This window comes from Triticum urartu, chromosome 1A (assembly GCF_056163025.1).
Source record: "Triticum urartu cultivar PI428250 chromosome 1A, HENAU_Tu73, whole genome shotgun sequence".
Lineage (NCBI taxonomy): Eukaryota > Viridiplantae > Streptophyta > Magnoliopsida > Poales > Poaceae > Triticum > Triticum urartu.
This window is the reverse complement of record NC_141873.1, coordinates 239,664,856-239,671,570: the sequence shown is the minus strand read 5'-3', so window position 1 is coordinate 239,671,570 and position 6,715 is coordinate 239,664,856.

Below are 6,715 nucleotides of genomic sequence, written 5' to 3'. Positions count from 1 at the left end.
TATTATAAATTCCACTAATATCAAATGTGCTAATAATATGAAAAACCCTAAGCTTGGGGATGCTAATTTTGTTATGTCTACTACTTGTTGCAATGATCATGATTGGGGTGATTCTTCTTATAATCTTAAAAGTTTATTTAAGCCCCATGATGAATATGAGATTGATAATAATGTTTGCAATAATATTGAAAGTGGTTTTGGAAGAGTGTCAACTTTAGGTCCCACATATTTGGATAACGTTCAATGTTATGAACCTTTTGATAAAAGTGGGTACGGAGAGGTCATGACTTTATTTTATGATAATCCCACTATTTTGGAAGAGTGTCAACTTTGCATGCATGTGGATCATGAAGAGAAAATTTTATGTTATAGATATATTGTTTAATTTGATTATGATCCTACATGTAATTATTATGAGTGAGGAAAATATGGTTGTAGAAATTTTCATGTCACTAAATTACCTCTCGTTATGTTGAGATAGCTATTGTTTCTTCTTCCTTGCATATGTTAGTTTTTGCTTGTCTTGATAATTTGTTTGCTTATATAATGCCAATGCATAGGAAGTATGTTAGACTTAGATGTGATTCTCATATGCTTCATGATGCTCCCTTCGTGTTTCAATTGCTATCTTTCATGTGAGCATCATTAAAATTATATGCCTAGCTTAATGGCTTTAAAGAATAGTGCTTGTTGGGAGGCAACCCAATTTTATTTTTTTCTTGCTTTTTAGGTCATGTTTTGCTTTGAATAAATCATATAGCCTCTGGTTAGATGTGTTTTTTGTGTTTTAATTAGTGTGTGTGCCAAGTAAGACCTTTGGGATAGCTTACGGTGATAGTTGATTTGATCCTGCTGAAAAACAGAAACTTTTGCGCCCAGGAGATTAGTTTTAATTTTTAACATAATCGCGATAAAATACTGATTACTTTTTCAAAGGATTAATAGACAAATTATATAGGACTTCCTAATTTTTTCGAATTTTTGGAGTTACAGAAGTATTCAAAAGTTACAGATTGCTACACACTGTTCTGTTTTTGACAGATTCTGTTTTTGGTGTGTTGTTTGCTTATTTTGATGAATCTATGAGTAGTATCGGGGCATATGAACCATAGAGAAATTGGAATACTGTAGGTTTAACACCAATATAAATAAAGAATGAGTTCATTACAGTACCTTAAAGTGGTGGTTTATTTTCTTATACTAACGGAGCTCATGAGATTTTCTGTTAAAGTTTTGTGTTGTGAAGTTTTCAAGTTTTCGGGTAAAGATTTGATGGATTTTGGAATAAGGAGTGGCAACAGCCTAAGCTTGGGGATGCCCAAGGCACCCCAAGGTAAAACTCAAGGACAACCAAAATCCTAAGCTTGGGGATGCCCCGGAAGGCATCCCCTCTTTCATCTTCGTCTATCGGTAACTTTACTTGAGGCTATATTTTTATTCACCACATGATATGTGTTTTGCTTGGAGCATCTTGTATGATTTGAGTCTTTGCTTTTTAGTTTACCACAATCATCCTTGTTGTACACACCCTTTGGAAGAGACACGCATGAATCGGAATTTATTAGAATACTCTATGTGCTTCACTTATATCTTTTGAGCTAGATGATTTTGCTCTAGTGCTTCACTTATATCTTTTTAGAGCACAATGATGGTTTTATTTCATAGAAATTATTGATCTCTCATGCTTCACTTATATTATTTTGAGAGCCTTTTAGAACAGCATTGTAATTTTTCTTTGGCTATAAAACTAGTCCTAATATGATGGGCATCCAAGATGGGTATAATAAAAACTTTCATATAAAGTGCATTGAATACTATGAGAAGTTCGATTCCTTATGATTGTTTTGAGATATGAAGATGGTGATATTAGAGTCATGCTAGTTGAGTAGTTGTGAATTTGAGAGATACTTGTGTTAAATTTTGTGATTCCCGTAGCATGCACGTATGGTGAACCGTTATGTGATGAAGTCAGAGCATGATTTATTTTTTGATTGTCTTCCTTATGAGTGGCGGTCGGGGATGAGCGATGGTCTTTTCCTACCAATCTATCCCCCTAGGAGCATGCACATAGTACTTCGTTTCGATAACTAATAGATTTTTGCAATAAGTATGCGAGTTCTTTATCACTAATGTTGAGTCCATGGATTATACGCACTCTCACCCTTCCACCGTTGCTAGCCTCTCTAGTACCGCGCAACTTTCACCGGTACCATAAACCCACCATTTACCTTCCTCAAAACAGTCACCATACCTACCTATTATGGCGTTTCCATAGCCATTCTGAGATATGTTGCCATGCAACTTTCCACCGTTCCGTCTATTATGACACGCTTTATCATTGTCATATTGCTTTGCATGACCATGTAGTTGACGTCGTATTTGTGGGAAAGCCACCTTCATAATTCTTTTATACATGTCACTCTTGATTCATTGCACATCCCGGTACACCGCCGGAGGCATTCACTTAGAGTCATATTTTGTTCTAAGTATCGAGTTGTAATTCTTGAGTTGTAAGTAAATAAAAGTGCGATGGTCATCATTATTAGAGCATTGTCCCATGTGAGGAAAGGATGGTGGAGATATGATTCCCCCACAAGTCGGGATGAGACTCCGGGCGAAAAAGATAAAAAAAAAGGCCAAAAAATAGGGGGGCCCAAAAAACAAAAAAAAAGGAAAAAGAGAGAAGGGACAATGCTACTATCCTTTTTCCACACTTGTGCTTCAAAGTAGCACCATGATCTTCATGATAGAGAGTCTCTTATTTTGTCACTTTCATATACTAGTGGGAATTTTTCATTACAGAACTTGGCTTGTATATTCCAATGATGGGCTTCCTCAAAATTCCCTAGCTCTTCGTGAGCAAGCAAGTTGTATGCACACCCACTTAGTTTCTTTTGTTGAGCTTTCATACATTTGTAGCTCTTGTGCATCCGTTGCATGGCAATCCCTACTAACTCACACTGATATCTATTGATGGGCATCTCCATAGCCCTGTTGATACGCCTAGTTGATGTGAGACTATCTTCTCCATTTTGTCTTCTCCACAACCACCCCTCTATTCCACCTATAGTGTTATATCCATGGCTCACGCTCATGTATTGCGTGAAGATTGAAAAAGTTTGAGAACATCAAAAGTATGAAACAATTGCTTGGCTTGTCACCGGGCTTGCATGATTTAAATATTTTGTGTGATGAAGATAGAGCATAGCCAGACTATATAATTTTGTAGGGATAAGCTTTCTTTGGCCATGTTATTTTGAGAAGACATGATTGCTTTATTAGTATGCTTGAAGTATTATTATTTTTATGTCAATATTAAAATTTTGTTTTGAATCTTTCGGATCTGAACATTCATGCCACAATAAAGAAAATTACATTGATAATTATGATAGGTAGCATTCCACATCAAAAATTCTGTTTTTATCATTTACCTACTCGAGGACGAGCAGGAATTAAGCTTGGGGATGCTTGATACGTCTCCAACGTATCTATAATTTTTTATTGTTCCATGCTATTATATTATCTATTTTGGATGTTTAATGGGCTTTAATATGCTCTTTTATATTATTTTTGGTACTAACCTATTGACCGGAGGGCCGGTGCCAGTTTCTGTTATTTTGCTTATTTTAGAGTTTCACGAAAAAGGAATACCAAACGGAATGAAACATTCGCGATGATCTTTCTTGGACCGAAAGCAATCCAAAAGACTTGGAGTCGAAGTCTAGAACTCCACGAGGCGGCCACAAGGCAGGTGGGCGTGCCCAGGGGGTAGGCGCGCCCCCCACCCTCGTGGGCACCTCGTAGCTCCACCGACGTACTTCTTTCACCTATATATACTCTTATACCCTAGAAACATCGTAGAGAGCCACGAAACCACTGGTCCACCGCCACAACCTTCTGTACCCGTGAGATCTCATCTTGGAGCCTTTTCCGGCGATCTGCCGGAGGGGGAATCGATCACGGAGGGCTTCTACATCAACACCATTGCCTCTCCGATGAAGCGTGAGTAGTTTACCACAGACCTTCAGGTCCATAGTTATTAGCTAGATGGCTTCTTCTCTCTCTTTGATTCTCAATACAAAGTTCTCCTCGATGTTCTTGGAGATCTATCCGATGTAATACTATTTTGCGGTGTGTTTGCCGGGATCCGATGAATTGTGGGTTTATGAACAAGATTATCTATGAATATTATTTGGTTCTTCTCTGGATTCTTATATGCATGATTTGATATCTTTGCAAGTCTCTTCAAATTATCAGTTTAGTTTGGCCTACTAGATTGATCTTTCTTGCAATGGGAGAAGTGCTTAGCTTTGGGTTCAATCTTGCGGTGTCCTTTCCCAGTGACAGTAGGGGTAGCAAGGCACGTATTGTATTGTTGCCATCGAGGATAAAAAGATGGGGTTTATAGCATATTGCTTGAGTTTATCCCTCTACATCATGTCATCTTGCTTAATGCGTTACTCTGTTCTTATGAACTTAATACTCTAGATGCATGTTGGATAGCGGTCGATGTGTGGAGTAATAGTAGTAGATGCAGAATCGTTTGGATCTACTTGACACGGACGTGATGCCTATATTCATGATCATTACCTTAGATATCTTCATAACTATGTGCTTTTCAATCAATTGCTCGGCAGTAATTTGTTCACCCACCGTAATACATGCTATCTTGAGAGAAGCCACTAGTGAAACCTATGGCCCCGGGTCTCTTTCTTATTATATTGCATCTCTTTTATTTACATTGCATCTCGTTTACTATTTTGCAATCTTTACTTTCCAATTTATACAACAAAAATACCAAAAATATTTACTTTACTATCTTTATTAGATCTCACTTTTGTGAGTGACCATGAAGGGATTGACAACCCCTCTATCGCGTTGGTTGCAAGGTTCTTGATTGTTTGTGCAGGTACTAGGTGACTTGTGTGTTGTCTCCTACTGGATTGATACCTTGGTTCTCAAAACTGAGGGAAATACTTACGCTACTTTGCCGCATCACCCTTTCCTCTTCAAGGGAAAACCAACGCATGCTCAAGAGGTAGCATGTAGCTAGTGCAATCGCTCGGGTTCAGTTAGAGCCTAATGCCTCGCTCGGGTTCAGTTAGAATGCAACGCCTCGCACACACGCGCGTACGTGTATGAGAGAAACGCGCAAACGTACGTGCATCGCTCGGCCCTGACCACCCACCGTAACCAGGAACTCCCCGATATTTTCCTCGCCCTCGCTTCTACCATGATTTTTTCCGTCATGGACGGCCGAAAGAATGTCATGCAGGTGCGTCTCCGACCCGCCCAGGACGAAAAGCCCATTTTCTGTCATCATTTTTTGTCATAGAAGTAGGAGCCCACCACATCTATGATGATACCGGGTTTTGTCACAATTATTGTCATAGAAGTGTCATAAGCATGACAGAAAAAATTCATTCGGCCCAAAATGTCACGGATGTGTCCTTTTTTTGTAGTGAGTTATGCTTCTTCAAGGACCAACATACTAAGGATCGTCCAAAGAAATGGCATGTGCTTGATGTTGACTTGCGATCCACTCGATCACTAGCATAGTCAGAGTCAGAATATCCAATAAGATCAAAAGCCGAGCCCTTGGGATATCATAATCCAAGTGTTGGAGTGTGAGCTAGATATCGAAGAATATGTTTCACAGCCTTATGGTGTGATTCCTTCGGTGTAGCTTGAAAATGGGCGCACATGCAGACACTAAGCATAATATCTGGCCTAGATGCACATAGATACAATAAAGAGCCAATCATGGAGCGGTATTCCTTTTGATCGAAGTCTATACCATTTTCATTGGTGCATAGATGGCCATTTGTGGGCATAGGGATTTTGCCGCCTTTGCAATCTTGCATGCCGAATTTCCTTAGTACATCCTTGAGGTATTTCTCTTGAGATATGAAGATGACATTGTGTTGTTGACGAATTTGAAGACCTAAGAAGAATTTCAATTCTCCCATCATAGACATATGATATTCTTCACTCATTATGTAGGCAAATTCGCCACTGTAATGTTGGTTAGTACAGCCAAAGATAATATCGTCTACATATATTTGGCACACGAATAATTCATCACCATATGTTTTGGTGAAAAGAGTTGGGTCAAGTGAACCGGGTTTGAAGCCTTTCTTCATGAGGAATTCTTTCAGTGTATCATACCACACCTGAGGGGCCTGCTTGAGGCCATAGAGCGCCTTGTTGAGTCTGAAGATTTTGCCAGGATGCTTAGGATCTTCAAAACCTCGGGGTTTAGCAACATATACTTGTAAGTGCATCTAGTGCCCCTTAGTGATTTTGGTGTATTCAAGACTTATAGGTTAAGGGACCAATGTGTTTGTGAGTGTACACGGGTCTATAAGTCTATGAGGAGTTTGATATTTATGATGAAAGTCGACCCCTAAAAATGAATGTCTTCAGCTGAAGACTTTGGTTTTCTTGAAGACTTTGAAAGTGAAGAAATTGGTGTGACCGTGAAGACTTGATATTCATGCGAGGAATATGAAGCGTGAAGACTTTTTGTTTTTGTAGTTTCGTTTTTCTCTTTCTTGAGTCATAGGAAACACCGTACTGTTAAAGGGGTCGAGGTAAAACTAAGGAAAAGTTTCCAAGTGATGCTCATCTCAAAATCCTACACCTACCCAATCCTTTCGAGTGAAGCCATTGGAAATCTCATACATTTTAGTCAATTTCTTCAATGACAGAGATG